Source organism: Crocuta crocuta, unplaced genomic scaffold (assembly GCF_008692635.1).
Source record: "Crocuta crocuta isolate KB4526 unplaced genomic scaffold, BGI_CrCroc_1.0 scaffold162, whole genome shotgun sequence".
NCBI classification, from domain to species: Eukaryota; Metazoa; Chordata; class Mammalia; order Carnivora; family Hyaenidae; genus Crocuta; species Crocuta crocuta.
This window is the reverse complement of record NW_027529433.1, coordinates 8,029,421-8,050,172: the sequence shown is the minus strand read 5'-3', so window position 1 is coordinate 8,050,172 and position 20,752 is coordinate 8,029,421. Positions and strand designations below refer to the sequence as shown.

Sequence of the window (20,752 nt, the reverse complement as noted above, 5' to 3'; positions counted from 1 at the left end):
TTATAAGGGCCTTCTTTGATTACTGATAGCTGCAAAAATGATAATAATGGCTCATGAAAACTATGAGAAAAGGTTGGGGGGGGGGGTTTTATGCTGATGTTAAGAAAGATCACACCCTGCCAGTAGAAAATATAGCAGTTCAAAAACAAAACTTTTGGCAATTAGTTGGGTGGGTCTGCATTATGGCTCTGTTTTCTTCTGCATGTTGATAATTGAGAATGGGTTATTTACTTTGTAAGTACTTTAACAGCAGTTCAAATGGGCCAGTGAGGGAAGTTTGGTGGCTGAGTCACTGTCAGAGCAGTGTTTGGGTGGCAATCTCCAAAGCAAGAAGGGAGGCCTTCTCTAGAAGCAGGATGACTGGGCTGGGCAGCTGTGGAAAAAGTTGGCAACCATAGGCGTTCCAAGGCTTGGAGCAGAACCTCCCAGGCTCATGCACCTTGAACACTTTCTGCAGGAGATGAGGAGGTAACAGGGTGCAGAGCAGCCTGCTACTCCAAGCAGATAGTTCTCAAGAGGAATGTTCTTCATAGAAATATCTACCCTCGCTGGATTTTGCCAGCTCTGTTACATTACTTGAGTACCTAATCACGTCAGAATATTGCCCAGAGGGCTATGCCCATTGCTTAGCGAGCATCTTTGACATTATTAACCTTGAGTAACCTGAAGAAGCAGTAAAGTCTTGGTCATGACCCAATTCTCTTCATCTCCTGTTGGTATTTTTCCCAACTAAAAATAGTAGCTTCCTGCTTCCCTGGGATCAGGCTCAGAGGAGCCTTAAACATCAATGTTGAAATGCTTATTTCAGCTCCAGGAAAATGAGCCTGTTGTGTTTCAACAGAATTGCTGTCTGAGGCAAAGCTATCTTTTGCTGCAACACCCCCACAAAAGCCTACAGGAAAGGGTCACACAAGCATCCACAAAGAGAAAAATCAGCAGCAATTTCCTTTCTTCCCTTTCTTTTTTTCTCCCTTTTAGCTCTGGGCTATGAACATGCTTAAAAGTCCAAGTGATGAGGCCAATCTGAATGGTCCTCGTTCTTCAGAGCAAGTTCAAAGACACTGAAAGTCAGTCTCTGGGGCTGACTGGGAAATGATGCTTTATACTTAGCCGCCAGAAAAAGTTTAAAGTCTGGAGTCTTCATAGAAATTCAAAGGTGAGAACTGAGAGGGAAGTTAAAGATTGTCCCATGACATTGGAAGGTATGACTTTTTTTTTTCCCTGCAGGCAAATCAAACTCACACAGCTGTGCCTTTGGAACAATTAGACACACCTAGATCAGACTGGGATGCCAAGAAAATGTCCCCACGAGAGAAACAGTAAACATTCTGACATCATATGCTCTGATTGACTTTTTACATTCTGAGGTCTTTGCACATAGATTTTACTCAGATAAAAATGCAAGCATCTGAACCATATGTCTAAGTGTTTCCTCTATGCTGCTGGCTGGAGCAGCTGGCAAAACATGATCCAGGACAGATAAACCATCCTGACAAAAGCATTTCAGAGGGATCTGCGGGACAGGGTCTGAAAGATGTCTGAATTTTAAAAAGGTACTAATTGCTCAAAGCATGAAACAATTCCTCTGAAATCTAACCCAAGACCTTAATAGAACCCAGAATGACAGTGAGAGAATCTCAGAGGGAAAATCTGCTTGCTCTTAACTCCTCCAGATAAGGAAGAAAAGTATCCCCGCAAAGCATAGGGTCACATGGAAGAAGGCACTGACTGGAGCTTCTAAGGCAATGATGAGTCCTTCAAGAACTTTATCAAAAACTTAACTTTACCAACTGACCAGGAAATGAAGGAGAAAAAAACCTGTTACCAAGGGACGGCTAGAGAGGAGGTTATTGATCTTTGTGAAAACTTCCGGTGTCTGTCAATTCAGTCCTTCCAACAGCCAACACAAAGCGGAGGGACCTGTGCCCAAGTGGCATGAATTGACTCATTCAGACACACTCAGTACCTCTGACTCTCCAGGGAGAACACGAAACTCACAACTACGGGCCTGGTCTGCTTCTTTGGCACATACAGTATGGATTCCATATCAGCAATCACCAACTATCCTATAAGCATTTATAAAACATATAAACTCCTACATTACTAGACAGTGAAACCAACTAAAGATTGACATGGCCAGATGCCAGCTGAACCAATCAGGGCCTGGGAACTTGGATGTTCATTGCCATGGTTTATATAGCCATGGTGTATCCACATCAGGAGATCTCAAAGGTCTCAGGCTCTCCGATGATCATTTCTCATCCTTGTTTTTTATCTAAAAATGTTGAAATTTAAAAATGAGCAAACATCTCAATACCTTACACAGAAAAATACCTTCAAGTAGGATCCTCAGCTCTTGGTCCCCGTTGTCAATGGCATTTGTGATAAGAACAAAGGAACCAAATCAAATAAAGAATGATAGTTTCAGGATAGCTATTCTATGCCCCTAATGAATACTTAATATAGTACTGTTGTCTGCAAAAATATGATCTAAACAAATAACAACATTAAAAGAATCCCAAGCTTATTCAGTATGCACACATCAATCTCTGGTGATGTCTCCAGGAATTAATTGAGTATAAACTATTGTGCAGAAATGGGGGTATTCTCATGGAAATGAAGGATAATAATTTTCCAAAATAGAGCAGTGATCTCAGTGTCCCATTACCCACCCCTCCGTCCCCTTCTTCTCTGCCTCTTCCTTCCACCAAGGCAATAAAGCACAACCGAGGGAGTTGCCGAGGTTACTAAACAGAAGATGAATCATGCTGTTGGCCTATGGCTCTGCCAGAGCTCAGGAGAAAGTCACTTTCAAGTGGTAATGGCCTTATTATTGATGATACAGGGGCAGCAGCATATCTTCTTTAAAATATAAACTGGTATTATCCAAACTTCATAGGGTAAGTTAAGTTCCCTTGAACCTATTTACCAACTTGAGGATGGCCATATTCTTTTTGAGTAAAAGCTTTAGAGTGAGATTGTACTACAGCCTTATCCTTGTGTCTGACTGGTATAACGCAAGAGGGGTGACCAGTCCCATGGTGTCCGTGTAGATGATGCCCTCTCCTGTCTTCAGAACACGCTGGAATTCAACCTTCTGCTTTAGATGGATTTCTGAGTTTTGGGGAGTTTTATTGTATGCTTGTTTTGGGGGAGAGAAAACAATGTTATCACTTTTTCAGCTATCCACAATGGAGGTCTTAGAGCTTCTCGTTAGAGCTTCTCGTTCACCTGCTTATGTGCCAGGACCTGTGCTTAGTTCATAACACACACATGATCGCATTTAAAGGTAAGCATCATCTCGTAAAGTAGATATTATATCTCCCCATTAGACAAATTGATACTCTGAGAAATTACGTTTCTTGCTCAGAGTCATGCACTTGCAAATGACTGAAAAATTGGAAGCTCGATATGTGTCCTTTCTCTATCTGAGAGCCACTTTCCCAGGACTGTAGTTTGGCCCAGTGCATAAGAACGGGGAAGAAGCTGCCACTGTGCATATCGTCTGTAGCAACATAAACCTGTCTGCAGTGTTCCCCTGTGTGAAAAATAAGAACATGTCAGCATTTGCCCAACTTGTCAATGAAGAGCCTGCCTCTCCTCCCAGTCGATGGAGAGCCAATGGACAGGGGCACTCTTTTCTTGCTCTGCAGGCGAGAATTGACCACTGAACCTCAATGTGTAACTGGCTGATCTGCGTGGCCAAAAGAAGTATCTAGAGCTTAATAACATAAGAGACATTCAAGCGGTATGTGAACCACCCAGTGTTACCAGCTCCCTGGTACCCAGTGCAAACCTTCCTGCTTGGACTCTTGACGAAGAGATAAAGATCAAAGGAATCAATTTTACCACACATTAGAAAGTTCTCAATATGGTATGGTTGCACACAGACACAATATAATCATAAATTAACACACATTTGTGGAATATAATTTATATGTGAATTTACATGCTCTGCTTAGTGTAGGAAATTAAAATCTGGAGAGAACCATATTGAACAATACTGGTTCTCAGCTTATAAGCAAGCTGACCTCATCACCATTTCTGTGCCATCTGTATTTCTTCTATTACATTAAAGCAACACTCACCAGCATGGTGGGAATATAACAATGATTACATAATCATGTATCCGAAATTTCTCCAGAATAGAATCTCATCAGCATTTTCTCCAAATCCCTGTCTCCCAACTTGCTGGGCATGGGGTCCACAAGAAATCACCGCTTCTCCAAGAATGGCTATAGAGACAGTCAAGGTCTCAACAGTCACCAGATCACAAGGAACCCTTCTTAAACGTTTCCACCATAATCTCCTAAAGACAGATAGAGTCAGCACATCACCTGGATGGTTAGTCCAAGGCTAGTATCTTTTACTACTTATGTATTTAGAACTAAAGCTTCAAAGAGATATGTCCTATGTATTCAGTATTTCAGGTGCCACCTTGCATTCTGAGGGTACAAATAGAGAATCTAATGTCTTTGGTTCTTAAAAATGAGGGCAGAGTTCAATTTATTGTAAATCAACAACAAACCACGGCATGCCCTGTTTTAAACAAGACCGTGTAAATGTGCATGAGTTTTGTGTCCCACCTGTGCTGGCAACACAGCCACCCCTTGACAGGAAGCAGCAATTGGCATATTGCTACTGAAGGGCTCATTTCCCAGGCAGGGCTTCTGGTCTGCAACCAGAAAGGTGACTCATTGGAATGCTTCTGCACTGACCCAGCCCGGGAATCCCCAGAGAACCATCCTAGTCGCTCTTTCCTTCCTTAGCAGTGAGCTGGGGAGGTGAGTGTCCCACTCTTGTTCTCTGGGACCATGTCTAAGCTGCCCCCGGCTCAAAAGAACAGGTCTTCTGCTTGATTGAGGTCCCCATGTGGAATGGGCACCAGAGTTTAGAAGCAATGGCCTCCATGTGGTGACGTGCTGTTACAGCACTGCAGGCTGTTGTCACCAAGCATTATCTGGCCATCTGGGTATATTTCTAGGACGGTTGCCAGGCATCAGGCCTGGGGGCAGTGACTGAGGTAGTCCCAGCAAGTAGGGCTTCTCTCGGGACTGATACTGATATTCATGTGGGACACATAGAGTGGTAGGACCTCAGAGAAATCCTGGGAGGTGCTAGGAGGCAGGTCAGAGCCTGAATGAGCCCTGAGGCCGGGGAGAGAGAGGCAGTGCACAGAGAAGCAGAGAAGGTTCTGGAGGTTCTGGAAGGTTATGTCAGAGGTAGCGCTATTCCCTAAAGCCCCCTCAGGAAGAGCCATCAGTCTCCTTCTCTTGCCATAACTTCTTGGGCTACCATGGTTGCCTTTGGCTCTCAGAATGGATCAACTCTATACAAGGATTAAACAAGTACATGAATGTGTGTGATGTGTATGTCTCTGTGTGCTGCCCTAATTGCAAAGCAACAACTTTTTCCTCTCCTTTTCCAGAGACCAAACAAAAAAAGTACAGCAGATTTAACAAATATAAAGCTAAATTAATTTCTCTAGTTTCAACTAAAGGAAAGCATACATACTAGAGTTAAACTTCTGTTTCCTCCAGAACCCTGGGAGCGTAGACAGGTGGGGAAGGTTGTAATATCTTCTGGTGTGAGGATACATCAAAAAAAGAAGGGAGAGGAAAAGAAAAGTGGGAAATAAAGAAAGAGGAGAATAACTCAGGAGTAGGTAGAGGAGAGGCCATTTCATAGGTAGGTCAATATTTTGAGAGCTTTAAGGGCACATAAACCTTCAGACTTCACCTCAATGGAATATGAAGAGATTAAAAGTGTGAATTAAGAAGAGATCATAGAGTTGGATTTTGTACTTTCCCCTGTACAAACTGGACAGGAGGAAATGGGCCTGAGGGCCCAGGAGGGCAATAATAACTAATGACTACATGGCACATATACATGCACACGCCCTTCTGAATGCTTCTCATGATTTAGCGCTCTCATCAACCCTGGGGGTAGGGGGTAAGGAGCAGGGCACAGTATCACTCTTCTTGTTTTATAGATATGACACCTGTGGCCCAGAGGGTTTACATGACCTGCCTAAGGTCACACAGCTTGTGACAAAGAGACCCAGGATTTGAGTACAGGTGATCTGACCCAGAGCCCACCTTCTTAACCACTACCCTATACCACTTCTTCAGGATAGTAGTTCAACAGTAGTTGAGTGTATGTTCACTGTTATTCTCAGGAATGGTTTCCTAAAAGCAAAATTACACTTTTAATAAAGGGGAAAAAAATGGGTAGAGAGAAATGTCAAGCAGGCTTAGAAAATAATCTGAACAAGTGCTGAGTGTGGGAGGGCCAGTGAGGCGGCCTTTAGAAAGAAACCCGTCTGCATAGTTGGGTGGTTAGCAGTGCTCCACACCCAGGAGAATGGGACAGGCTGAGCACAGAGTCTCTGACTTCCCTAGGCTCTTTAGTTGGTTCTAAGCATTGGGTAAGTAGAGGAAGAGTTTCCCAGGGGTGTCATAACCTCACAGCACTATCGCCTGCCTTAAAATGCTCAGCCTTGGGTTTCTAGGATCCTCAAGTCTTTCTTAAAAACTCAAACTACAATTGAAGACAACAACAAAAATAGAAACTACTCCACTTTTATTACTAAGAGGTCGTCGACTATAGATAAAGCAGTCAGGTAGGGCACTACTGGAAATCATTCAGACACAGAATCCACTGGAGAATTCTTCTTGGCCTGAAATCATCCTATCTGTATACGCTGTCTTCTTCCCCTTGGCTTGAGGAGAAATTGCTGGGAGAAAGTTGTCACCAGGTGCTCTGGCCAAAGGCCTGTGGTTTTTTTTTCTATTCCATGTTGTTTCTTTTTGCTATGTCTAGCATTTGGCATCTTCCACTTTTCATAGTCTTTGCAGGGCCAGAAAAGCCACTGTGTATTTGGAATACTATTTAAGTGGGCTATAGCACTCTTCAGTTGTAAATTCCTTGCTGAAAAGAAAAAAAAACCCATAAATTTCCATTAAATCAAACAAAGCCTGTCTGAATAAATAAAACCTCAGAAAAATTTTAAAAACTTTTTTATTGTTATAATTTTTCCTCTCTGGATGCTACTGCATGGCCAAATTGGACAGGTAGGAATCACTCTCAAAAAACATAATTACTAAATACTGGCGCAAGAGGAGTAATAGGTGCTGTGATGTGGGTTCCAAACCTTCTTCCGAGTTTCGGTACATGAAGAAGGATGTCGTTCCTGATAAGGTCTCTGATTAAACCACTTGGGAGGAAATAAGATCTTGTTACATGATTGGCTTCCTGTTGTTCTTTTGCTTTTCCTCTTCCCCTTTTGCTTTTTGTACCATCCATCTAGGAGAGAATGTGCTGTTTTCATTGGGTGTGTAAGAATTCAATTCAGTGAGGAGTGGTTCTCAATTGTGAGGTCATGAGCGACTGCTCTGTCTCAATAACTGATGACGAATATCATAAATAAGTTGTTACTCATAAGAGAATACCGAAGTGTGGGAATGAGTTCCCTTACAAAAGACAAATTAGAACTGACTCAATATTCATAGCTTTTCAAAGTCACTCAGAAGCTCTGTATTCCACTAAACTTTCTTAAATGGCAAAGAAAGTGGATTATAGCTAGTGAGAGAAACTGCACATCCTCAATATACAGCTATGGGCCACCTCATACCCAGTGGGATGGCTAAAACAAACAAACAGAAAATAAGTATTGTCAACGATATGGAGAAATTGGAATTCTTGTGCACTGTTGGGAATTTAATGGTACAGCTGCTATCGAAAACAGTATGGAGTTTCCTCAAATATTGCAAATAAGATTACACATGATCCAGCAATTCTACTTTTGAGTACATATCCAAAAGATTTGAAAGAAGTGTCTTGAAGAGGTATTTGTACACCATGTTAATAGCAGCATTATTCACAAAAGCCAAAAGGTGGAAGTAACTCAAGTGTCCATCAATGGATGAATGGATAAACAAAATATGGCATATACATACAGTAGAATATTATATTCAGCCTAAAAGGGAATTCTGATAAATGCTGCAACATGGATGAATCTAGAGGACATTATATTAAGTGAAATAAGCCAGTCATCAAAACAAATACTGTATGAAAATAGTCAAATTCATAGAGACAGAAGGTAGAAAGGTGGTGTCCGGGGGCTGGTGGGAGAGTGAAATGCAGAGGTGCTGCTCAATGATGGCTAGAGAGTTTCAGTTTTGCAGTAAGAAAAGAGTTCTGGAGACAGGTACTCAACAGTGTGAATGAACTTTACTGACCTGTACATTCAAAAACAGTAAAGACGGTAAATGTTATGTTATGTGTATTTTACCACAACTTTTTTAAAGATTTTTTTTAAATTTTATTTTCAATCTTTTTCTAATGCTTATTTGTTTTTGAGAGAGAGAGAGAGAGAGAGACAGAATACGAGCAGGTAGGGGCAAAGAGAGGGAGACACAGAATCTGAAGCAGGCTCCAGGCTCTGAGCTCTTAGCACGTGGGGCTCAAACTCACAAAGCACAAGATCATGACCTGAGTCAAAGTCAGATGCTTAGCTGACTGAGCCACCAGGTGCCCCTTAAGATTTTTTTTTTTAGAATACTTACTTTGGGATCATGAATTGCAGATGAATTGTCACCCAGCAGGTGTGCAAGGTGGGAAAACCACTCTCAAAGACAGAGCACTGGGAAGCTGCAGGGTGCCGCTAAGGCCAAGGCCTACTCTGTAACCTCCTCCTTTTTCTTCATAGTCTCCCTCGTGGACTTTGTACATTGGTCACCAAGCCTAGTACTTGCAAAATCTTGCTGATCGCCCTTTCTTTTCTGCTCCAACAATCTGCATTGTGAGCCATCTCCCTGACTCTGGCTTCCTCCCTTCCTCTGGTCCTTTCAGGAGGACACTTCCATTCAAGTATTTCTAAAAGGCTTCTTTGCCCATGTACCAGCCTGCCCAGCAAAAGGTACTAATCTCCCCTAATCACTGCATCTTGTCAAACCTCAACACCCTTTAGCAGGAGGCTACCACCCTTCCCAGCAAACCTTGGTTCCTATTCCTTTCTTAAACGAGCTTTCATTTCTAGCCAGATCAGACTCTCCATCAGTACGCCCTCTGTGCCACGTGAAAATCTCTCAATCTTGAAATACACTAGTCCTGATTTCATCTGTTCAGGAGCCACCTGGAAAGCCCATAGCCTGTACTTTTTGGTCATCCATCTGAGCCTCGCACCCCAGGGTGGAGGTGTGAGTCACCACCTGGGAGAGAGCCTGCCATCATCTGTATCTCAACATGGCCTTGTGTCCTCTGCCGGTCATGACAGAGGCAAAAACTCTCCGCATTTCCCTGTTCACTGTGGCTTAAGGGAGAAATCAAGTACCACTGTGGTATTGAGGAAATTGGAAGCTCACAAAATTAAAGGACCTTTTAGGCCTTCTTTCTTTGTTCTATAATTCAAGCCTCTCCTCCTTCAAGAAGCCTTCCCTGGTTATTCTGAGCCTTTATGTTCTCTGCCCTTCCTTTGTTCTGATGGCAAGAGAAGAAACACTGACCCAAACACACTCCGCACTGGTTTATATACTATCTGATATTTTCTTAATTCATTTGTATAAACCTTACCTCTCCATACAGATTGTAGATGTTTTTAAAGATTAAGAACCATGTTTTCTCTCTCTTGTCTTCACCACATCACCAAATACAAAGTTGGACACATTGCAGATGCTCAAGAAATATCATGGATTGTTGGTCTGGAAGCAGTACCCTAGGGTCTCAAAAGAGTACCTGATGGGCATGGAGAGATGATGCCCTATGTTGATCCTCATAGAGAGAAGGTGTTTCCAGTGTGGCGTGGCCTCTTTCAGTGAACCACCTCATTTCTACTTTACTGCCATATACTTCCCTAGGATTGCTCTTTTCAGCCTTGAGAAGTGACCAATGTGGGCTGGGATAATTAATCATTCTTGAGTGCCATATCAAAACTGAATCATAAATGGAGAGATTCCAAGAGATTTAGTATTTTATTTTTCTCATATTATATTTTCTTCATTTCAAAGCCGTACCAATGGAGGTTCCCTACTTGTCTAGGGCTCAGTAAAGACGAACTATCCTATAAAATTCCATCACCTTGCAAATGCAAAATATGACATTGTTGCTGAGGTACTCTGACTTATAAGATAAAAAGGGACTGTTAGGAGGTCAAATGTCCTGGTGGCCCTGACACTTCATGGACCTGGCGGCAACACGTAGGTGCCTCTACCGAGGAAAGAGCATCTGAGAACTAGACAACACCTTTTCCAACAGCCTAAGACAACCTTAATAAATGTTGTCCTTAAGTCCTGACAGAAGCAGATGACTAGTCAGAAACCTGCGCAGGTAAGCCCACACCGTGGCACGGTTTACTTGATGGCTCCCAATTGCTCAGAAGCCTTACTGAACATTCAAGGCTGGCTCCTATTGAAAACACTGAAGGGAATGAGAAACAATCAAAAAACACTCCTTCCAGCTCTGGCACAATAGCCCTTTGTTTTGTATATTCACTATGCAAGAACGTGGCAATTATTTTCTGAGCGAACTTGTTTGAGCAATAAAGTGTTACAGGGCGAAATGTGGAGATATAATTAGAATATAAAGACTAATGAAACTAATACTTTCAAATTAAGCCCATATACAGCTGTGGTACCACAAAACGGCCTTCTCTTCTTTGCTATCTTAGGGAAACATCCCAGATATATCAGGAAAAATTAGTCCATAATTCTGGGAGTTAAAATGAAAAAATGCCTGGTGCACAGAACACACTTCACAATTTTTAAGTGAGTTGAACAAAACCTTTATTGCCAATGGTGATCGTTCACCAAGTGGGCCTTCCTCCCCACCGTACAGGTGGAAATCTTGCTGGCACCCTACAGACAAAGAATATCAAGGTAGGTCCCTTTTCTTCTTCTTCTTCGTTGCCTCCTCCAACCACACTCTCTCTCCCCTTTGTGACACCTGCATCAAAAGGAAACCATGGTAACAACAGTGCTTCTGCTGAGCGTAGTAACAGCTCCCAAGAGAGAAGAATAGGTTCAGCTTATTATTTGAAAGCAGAAGTATGATTTGAGGAGATATTTGAAAGATTCCATGATTCAAAGCAATTGCTAGGTGGCTAAAACAATATGCTTGGTGGCAGTTATTGGTCACTAACTACAGTGTTGGTTTGATAAAATTCTCACCAAGTCTCTCAAATTCAGGAGCGACATGGGGTCTGGCTGGTGGGTTAAATTCCCAGGTGAGAAGAATCTGGTCTGTAAGAGTTGGCAGAACCTTTGAATTTGCCATGTAATCTGACTCTCTGGCTCTGGTAGCAGTGCCTAGTGAAGTCCCAGGGATCTTTTCTCGCCTACCATTTTGTACTCATGTTGAACCACCACGCACAGGCTGTTGAATTCAGCTGTCTGTGGAAAAAATTATACCCACCACATGCTTAGGCAGAAGGAATACAATATATTGCTTATTTTGTATCTACAAAGCTAAGCAATGTGGAAAACACCAAGCCTGCTCAGTCACCTTCCATGAGGACAAATGAAATTGCATCACAGCAACCTTATACCAAACACATATCAATCTATAGTCAGATGATATTTGAGATAATAAGAAACATTAAGGAGGCTCTTCAGAGTTGAATGCTACTGAATGTGTCATCTGAGTTTTCAATAAGAAAGGAGTTGTTTATTTGGAGTGGCTTGGTTTTACTAATCTGAAGTCTTGGTATCACTGACTAGTTTTCTTTCTGAAGTTTAGTTACTTTATCTGCAAAAGTGGACCCCTACTTTGTGAAGATAAATTCCTTAATAAAGATAATTATTCTTCTTCTCCTTCTCCTTCTTCTTCTTCCTCTTCCTCTTCTTCTTCTTCCTCTTCTTCTTCTTCTTCCTCTTCTTCTCCTTCTCCTTTTTCTTCTTCTTCACATAACACAAACTCCTTTCCATAGTTGGACCCATTTCCTCAATTTCCTAAAGGCACAAATGGATGAATGAAGAAGGACAATTTAGGATATATCATAAGGCTGCTGAAAGAAGGATAAAAATAGTGCCAAATCATTTTGAAAAAGTTAATAGATAATAAACACAAGAAGTTTTATTCATGATAAGGTAGACATTATTTTATTAATGTCCCAGAGAAATAAATATGTCCAAAGAACATTTATTTGGTGAATTCAATCAAATAACCAGAAATTCAACTGAGACATCAGCTTGCCCAGGTATTTAAGTGCTTGGGTAGTTTAGTTGATCCAGTTGGCCCTTTGGTGGTCAATGTCCCATTGTGCTTCTTGGTGACCCAGAATTCTTGTCAGGAACCAGAAAAAAAGGAAAAGGAAGGCAGGGCTGCCCCAGTGACACGGTGTGGTCAAGAGAATATTGACTGAGAGCTAGTAGATTTGGTTTCTACAAGATCATAATTAACATCTCCTCTAGAAACAAAGTTCCTTTTTACCAAGCTGGCCTTGACATGAGATGGCTTGGGAAAGTTCTGTTCTCCTCAGAGGGAGAAGAGAGATGTGGAGCTGTAAGTATAGAGCAACGGATGATCAGTTCAAATTCCAGAGTTGTACACTGCTCCTGGGGAGAGGTTACCTGGCCATTTTTCTGTGATGCTCCAGTCATTGGTTTTCCCTCTCAGGACCATCCATTGACCAATGTCTCTCCGACTAGCCCCTCAGAGGACTATTGTCTGGACTACGGTCTGCTGTTCCAGACTCCTGCCTCTTCTTCCATGCTTTCCTCTCAATGGCAAGGGACTGGGAGCCAGTCCCCTTGCTACAAGGGAATCTAGAAGATAGATGGGGGAAGAGGCTTTTTTTTTTGTCTGCTACTGGTGGTGCCACTAACAGCAGTAGTAATGGAACGAGCAGGGATGGGGTCCAGAAGCTTCCAGGTGAATCTGAGCTTTGGCAGTATCAGCCCTTGTCTCACCAGCATCAAAATGTGGAGTCCTGAGTTCCTGTTTGGAGGAAACAGCAAAACTCAATAGCAGCAAGATCCGATGGCGTCAGCTCAGCAGAGAGTGTAAGCTTTGAGATTCCAACTCCCCTAAAACCAGTATCCTGATCTCTGGGGAATATGTCCCTCCTTTTGTGTTCCCTTCAGCACCTTTGTAAGCTTTTTTCTCTATCCATTCCTATTTGTCTGAAGCATCCAGAGCTGTTTCTGTCCTTCTGTCCAGATGTTGAGCTCTCCTCTCTCCCAGAAGAGGCTCTCGGGCAGGGAGCCGCAGCCTGCTTCATCTCTAAGGTAGATGAGCAAAGGAGAACGGAACAAAGCACCACAGCTCACAAAGGTAAACTCCATTTTGAAAATAATGAAATTTGACAAGCCACCCTTCAGTCAACGAACCTATTATAATAGGCGTGCGTGGTGGATGCTGTGATGTGCCACCCAGGTCCTTCCTGAGGAATGAAGGACTCATGCCTCTGACAGCTGGGCCTGCTCCCAAAAGACCATCCCCACTGTCAGCCCTCTTCACAGACTACCTTGGCTGAAGAAAAGTGCCTTAGCTTAGGTCATACCTCCTTCCAGAGAAAGCACACACCCAGTGATAGATCAACAGAAGTGTACAAAGGCCCAGACCCATGTCCCAACTATGAAGGGCCATCCCAGATCCAGAACTTCCCATGGAGTCAGCTGAGGCCTTCCCCAGGACTACATCACAGTTTGATGTCTCCCTCTTTCCACTCTGCTTCTTTCTCTTCCACAAGAATTCATCCCCAAAGCTCTCCCTTACAAACTTCCTTCATGGTAATCCCTTCCTCAGAGTCTGCTGCCCAAGGGACCTGTTTTAGTTTTCTAGGGCCACTGCAACAAAGTACCACCAACTGAGTGGCTTCGAAAAGAGAAATGTATTGTCTCCCAGTTCTGGCAGCTAGGAGTCCAAGGTCAAGGTATAAGCAGGGTTGGTTCCTTCTGAGGGCTGTGTAGGAAATGCTCTGTTCTAACCCTCTCTCCTTGACTTGTACATGACCAGTTTATGTTCACATGGCATTCTCCCTGTGTGTGAATGTCCCCCAAATTCCCCCTTTTAATAAGAATACCAGTCATACTGGATTAGGACCTGCCCTAATGACTCCATTTTAACTTGATTTTTTTCTGCAAAGATCCGATGTCCAAATAAGGTCACACTCTGAGGTACTGGGGTCAGGACTTGAACATATGCATTTGGAGGCTGGGCACACAACTCAGCTCACAACAGAACGAAGCCTGAAACTACATTCAATTATGTTTTCAAGCAGGAGGTCAACAGACACAGACCCGACAGCTTCCTGAGCCTTCTCGAGGATTCAAGCTCCGTCACATCAAGTTGCTTTTATTCAAGGGTCTGTCCTCTCAGAAAGGTGGGAGAAAGAAAGACGCTCAGCAAGGTTACATATGGGTTCTTCAACACAGCCTGGCAAGATTTAAATGAAGGACAGAGTCTGGTTCCCAGGCTAGAGGGAAACCTGAAGTGGGGCATCTATTGGGAAATCTGCATTTACAAGGAAGCTATTTATTACACATAGCTGGGTGATGAGAAATGTGGCTGATATTTTAACCTCTGGAAGGGTGTCTGGGAATCTCACATAATTAGCTTTTTATGTCCTTTGTTCTCAAAATTAATAACAGTATGATGATGAGTAGAGGTGGGAGGAGAAAGATGCAGGCAGATAGATGATGGATTTTTCACTAGAGAATGATGGATTTTTTTTTCTTAATTTACTAGTAGAGCTGTAATGGCTTCACTGAGGTTTCGCTCCACATGCATATTGCATTAGTTTCAAGCTGGAAATGCAAAGACACATTGTTGTGGAAAGCACTGTTGCAGTAAAACCCCTTAAGAATCAACATTTTGTTAGTGGGGGCAGGGCTGCAGGAAACGTGACTTATCGAGACATTTATACAAAAATGCCTAAAAGCGACTCAAAGCCAGCCTGCACTTTGGAACTCCAAGATATTCTTATTCCAGTTGATGTTACAGCCCGTATCTGGAGCCATCAAAACCATGTTTGGATGGGGCATTTGAAGGGGCGCAAACAGGCAGGGTTACAATCTGGCCCCGGACCCTAATTCCCAAGAACGCTTGCCGCAGAAAACATCAGAAAGCAGTGGAGGTCTGAGAATCAAGTGCAAATGTGCTCTTGTGCCAAGAAAACCTAAGACGGCTATTTTCACAGCATCTTGGGGCCTGGCCAGGTTCCAGAAACCATCAGCAAAGTAGCCTGCCCTGATACTTCAAAGGAAGAACCCTCACTGATAAATCCTGCCCCACACTTTCCACAGCACACACTTAATCTTGAGCCATATAATACCACAACAGTGAGTCATTGGGCTGAGCCTTGGGCCTACCCACAGGACAGGGAGAAAGAAAAGAGTCCCACATCTGTTGTCTCGGGCAATTCCCCTCACTCCTCAAAACTGCACTGAAACCGAGCAATAAAAACTGTCGTGAGGCAAGTGAGTTACGGTCTGGTTTACCTGTACAGAGCCCCTCGCGGAATGATAAGGAATTCGGCCCACCATTTTTCATTACTCTGTTCTACCACGTTTTGATAAAACCCGTCAGACAGGGTAACCAATCTGCTTTATTCTTCAGGTTGAGCTCAGAGATCTCAGGAGGACTTTCAGTGATGAGACAAGCTGGGAGCTTTTCTTTCACACACACACACACACACACACACACACACACACAGGCCCTTTCTCAGCTGGTCTGAAATTTGGAAAGCCTCAGCCTTCTGAATTGCATTCAATCTAAATTAAAATTCAGCAAATATTCACCTGAATACTTAAGATAAAATCAAGCCTAGGTGTCATGGAAGAGAAGACAGCAGCAAGGGAATGCCAAGGTCAAGGATGGAGGCTTTTGTTTCTTCCTGGGGAGAAAGGAGTAATAATAATTCTTTTGCTACAAAGTCTGTGACGTCTGGAACACTCATGGGCTGCTGGCAGTTAGGTCAGGCAGGAGTCTTTTTCCCATCTGGTCATTTAGCAATGGTCTGTGGAAGGATAGTGGAAAGAGTCTAAATCTCTCCTTGAATAAAGAAGCAAGCCCTCATATTCAGTGATTACATAATAAGCTGGAGGCTAAGTCCTAGGGGACACATTTGTTTTAGGTGTTTGCATGTGGCCATGTGTTCATTTGGGTGGATTTCTGGGCACACAGACACGTCTCCGCCCCAGCCCGCCCCTATTCTCTTCTTGAGGCTATTATTAAGCATTAAGTCCTAAGGGGACACACTTTCCAGATGACCGACACAAAAATCCTGTTCCAAACTCCTCCCGGTTTCCCTGAATCCCAATTTTCCTTTCCCTTAGGTTTTCAGTTCTCTCTCCCAGGGCACCAAATGCAGTCAGATTAGCCTCTGGCTTTTGAGAACAAGCTGCCAATTGGCCTGATTACAGGTGCGAATAAAATCCTACCCGTGCCATTCTTCGGACTTTTCAGAACTTTAGTCCACAGAGGGTCAGGTGTGGCCAACAGTGTGGCTTTTCCCCAGTTAGGGCCAGCTTTTTCGACGCCTAAGAGAAACCTGTCAAGTTTTGTGTGGGACCCTCAATAAATCTCATTGAGTGATTCCACGCACATTAGCTACCCTAAGAAAAAAAGGGAAACCTGGTGAGCATCATGTTGATTTTCCAACGTGAGGAGGCTGGATTGCGTGGCAAGAAGTGTTGAGGCCCCTTAGGGCATGGCAGAGGGTCCAAACCACAAGTAGGGGTGGAAAAGGAGCAGAGTCTCCTCAAACACCTCTAGAGTCCCGGATGCTTCCACCTGTCAGGACGGGGTGGGGTAGGGGGGTGGTGAGCATTCAGGGAGCCCTCGGGTGCCGACTAGGAGAGGGGTCTTGGAGCAGGGACTATAGTGAGGTTCCTGAATCCTGGGTGAAGAGACTCGGATCTAGAGTGTACACTGGCATTCCCCCTGCTCAGCCCTCTTTGGGATGCAAGCTTCCAGCTCTGGGACCTTTTCCAGAACATTCTCCCAACTGTAGGTATCGTCCAAGGTGGCTCTGAAGGAGCAAAAAGACCATCTAACTGAAGTAAAAAGATTAGTTCCCTATTTTAACTCCATCCTTACTACGTTCTAGAAATGAAGCAAATTACTTCACGTCTTATGAGCTTTATTCCTCATAAACTTATGATGACTAATGAAAATGGCATACAACATTACCAGGCGATGTTTATTAAGCATTTCCTATAAGCCAGGCACAGTGCTAAAAAAATAACTACCCCAGTGTTCAGATGAGAAACAAAATGAAGCGTGAAGACTGGGTAACTTGCCCAAGGCCACACAGTGAAAATAGCAGACCCCTAACACACATTTTGGTTATTTTGTTTATCACTTTAGAATAATGAGAATCTTGGCTACTGCTATAATATATGAAATTTTACATATATATAAATATTTAAATGTATATGATAATTTATATTATAAATAATATANATTTTTGGGGCAAAACAAAAAACTTATAACAAGTTTCACCCAGGATAGCCATTGTTGTGTGAATAAATTTGAGAGTTTGATTAAGCCGGCAGGGGCATTTTGCTGTTGCTGTTTTGTTTGCTTTTGCTCTGAGTGGCCACAGCCTCCACAGGCACCCAGAAACCTAGATGGCTTCCTCTTCTAGACTTCCAGTAACATCTTTGAGGCTGAGTAAATGGGAAGTGGGAATGGGACATACAAAAATGGCATGTAGACATTCAAGAGCTGAAGATAAATCATACAAAATACACTACCCTCTTACAGAAAAAGCCAATTTCTATTTTAAATAGACAATATTGACAAGAATTCCAGGCCAGCCGCCCCAAATGGCAGGGGTAACTTTTCAAGCCCATAATGTTTTCATCTCTACAAGGGCCCAAGTGGAATCCAGCTGACCAGAGTTGGCAGTTATAGGGCCGAGAATCACTTGGCTAAAATCACCCCCTTGTTCTGCCTTCACAGAGGAGAGGCACCCTCAGCCTGCTCAAGCCACTCAGCCTTGAAGACTCTCACTTCCACTTCTCTAAGATGAAGGGGATGGACCATGCAAAATGAAAAGGGGGTTACCTTGAGCTTTCTTTCTGTTCCAAAATTCTGAGATTCTTAATCATGTCAAAGAAGCTACTTTGACTCTAGGTAAAATAACCGGAATCCAAAATAATGCTCAGTTTTGGCCAAGTACACTATTCGTAACACTTTAGAACATGCATTCCCTGTCTCTTTTCAGAATGACTTTCAAAAACAGGCTTTCACACAAGATATCTCAGAATCCTCACACTGTTCTTTCTTCTCTTTCCCTCCTCCTTCTTCATCACCTTCTTTACTCTCATCGTCATATTTTTGTAGGGGGAAGAAGGTGTTTCATTTGTTTGTCTTTACAGAAAGGTCCTTACACTGCTCCTTTTGACTTAGTAATGAGAGGTAAACCACAGAACTCCTAGCTCCCTCACATATGCCCTGAAGCTTTGGAATACATGCCCACCAACAGACCCCTGATTCACACTGCTCCAAGAGGGTCCCACTAACAGCCCCAGCTAACAGGTTCTTGAAGCATAAATTACTGTATTCATATCATGTGACTCTACCTCCTGGATCACAGGTAACTGGTCCAGGTACAGATAGATGCCTGACTTAAGAGCAGTCAGTCTGAGTTGGCCTGACACACAAGTCACATCCAGTAAAGACAATGGGGACAGATGGAACCTCTGTGATTCTCACACCTGAAGAGTCTAATTGTGAATTAGAAAAAGAGAGAGAGAGATTCATGAGTTGGAAGGTGGGAAGGAAAGCAGAAGCTGAGAGACAGTCAGCAGAAACCTAGAATAGCAGAAGCCACAGGCAAGAGAAATCCTGGGTAGGCAGGAGCAAAGGTAAGTCTGGAGTACTAGAAAGCAGAAACCAAGTGACATACGGAAAAGAAGATGAGCTACTTGGTTGCGTAGTGACACGAACAGCAAAAAGTAGAGAATTCCTGCCACTCTGGGCAACAAGATAGTCCACTTCCTAGAGTTGCTTTTCCTCCTACATAACCTCCCGGTTCCTGCTATGCATTCCATTTGCCATGAAACTTGGCTCTTTGTAGTTTCCATGAGGTGTGGTGTAGATTTCTGCCTCCATGTATCCATCAGTGAATCTCCATTTCTTCATGTAACCTGAGTCGTGTCCCTTTCTTATCATCAAAAGTGCCTATTAAATATAAAATGCCACAGGGACTCAACTGAATGATGACTTGTTCACAGCTCCACTGATACCACCAATGCTTCTGTTCTGGAAAACTCCAGGGCTCATGGCCTGTTTTAAAAGATGCTCTTTTCATTCCCACAATGCTCTTCTGCCCTCTTTAACATACTTCTCATAGTATCTCTAGCCACCTGTAACTAAAAGCTCTGATACTGTTACTTTAACTACCACCTTACATTTGTACTCTTCCAGGCAGATTTCTCCAAGTGATTTCCTGTACATGATCTCTTTTGAACTTTGCAATAGCCTTACGAGATAATAATAATAATAATAGTACCTAATATTGTTCGGCGCCCTATAATTTAAAGATGGCTTTTATATACATAATTTCCTTTGATTAGATCCACTTAACAACACTATGAGACATTTTTCTCATCTTATGGGTGAGCAAAGTGAAATTCAGTAATGACAAAGAATGCATCCAAGTTCACACAACAAAGAATGGTTTCTACTAGGATTTTGGGCTTCCATATCAGTGTTAAGATGTTTAGGATCCGGGGCGCCTGGGTGGCTTAGTCGGTTGAGCGTCCCACTTTCGCTTAGGTCATGATCTCGCGGTTCGTGGGTTCGAGCCCCGCGTCGGGCTCTGTGCTGACTGCCAGCTCAGAGCCTGGAGCCTGTTTCAGAGTCTGTGACTCCCTCTCTCTCTGACCCTCCCCTGCTCACGCTGTCTCTCTCTCTGTCTCTCTCTCTCTCTCCTAGAAATAAATTTTTTAAAAAACATTAAAAAAAAAGATGTTTAGGATCCTTTTTCCTGGCATAAACAGGAGCTACTCTTAGATGTGCTCATAGGGCATTTCAAGTGCCTAGTTTCTTGTCGATCTTTATTAAGTCAAAGATCCCTTAGGTGTGCCATGCACCACCTCATGTGATTGTGGTCTGACAACCTGGTGTGGCTGCTACTCCTTTGTCTTCCCTAGAGGCACCAGTAACCCACCTTTAGCATATAGACCTGTTTCTTCCTGGTCACTGAATCTGATGCATACAGGCTCCACAACCAGCTTACCTGAGGCAAAGCCTTTCTCTAATTCACTCCTTAAGTAAGACCTTGACATTCACTACCTCCTTGTCCTGTCATTTGAAAGTCAATGGGGATTAAATTTTGTTTGCCCCAGGAGCTGTTCTTCCTAGGCACACAGATATAATGGCAACTCTGGTGATTAGAGCAGCATTGTACATGCAATAAAGTAAACAATTTGTGAAACAGCAGGAGCTGTTCTGAAAGGTTCTGCCTGAACTACCGCAGATAGAGGCATTGGAATAATAGTCAGGCAGTCCGACATGAGCTCTCCACACTATCAGTCAAGGCTTCCCGGCTGATGGTCCACCCACCATAGCCTCAGATTCTTCAAAATGTAGTATTCTGGGCACCTACTTACCAGTCCAGACCTGGCTCCAAGATGAATGTCATTTGGCACTTAAAACTTGATGATCCCTATCATACAAGACTCCCCAGAAGGATCTTGGTCCCACAACCATCGGATCAAACTTCATGGTCCCACTGTAATTAGGCTGCATGTCCAACACCGTGAAGATGACTCAAAATGTGTCTATTACCCTATACGTGCCT

At 43.2% G+C, this 20,752-nt stretch overlaps 1 long non-coding RNA gene across 1 annotated transcript; it reads right to left on the bottom strand.

The window, feature by feature from the left end:
- Window positions 1-6,565: 6,565 nt before the first annotated feature.
- On the bottom strand, window positions 6,566-7,308 carry LOC144228036 (uncharacterized). Its single transcript, XR_013334108.1, has 2 exons — window positions 7,154-7,308; window positions 6,566-6,930 (listed from the first exon to the last, which is right to left on the bottom strand). It is a non-coding gene; the product is annotated as an uncharacterized LOC144228036 (long non-coding RNA).
- Between the last annotated feature and the right edge of the window lie 13,444 nt (window positions 7,309-20,752).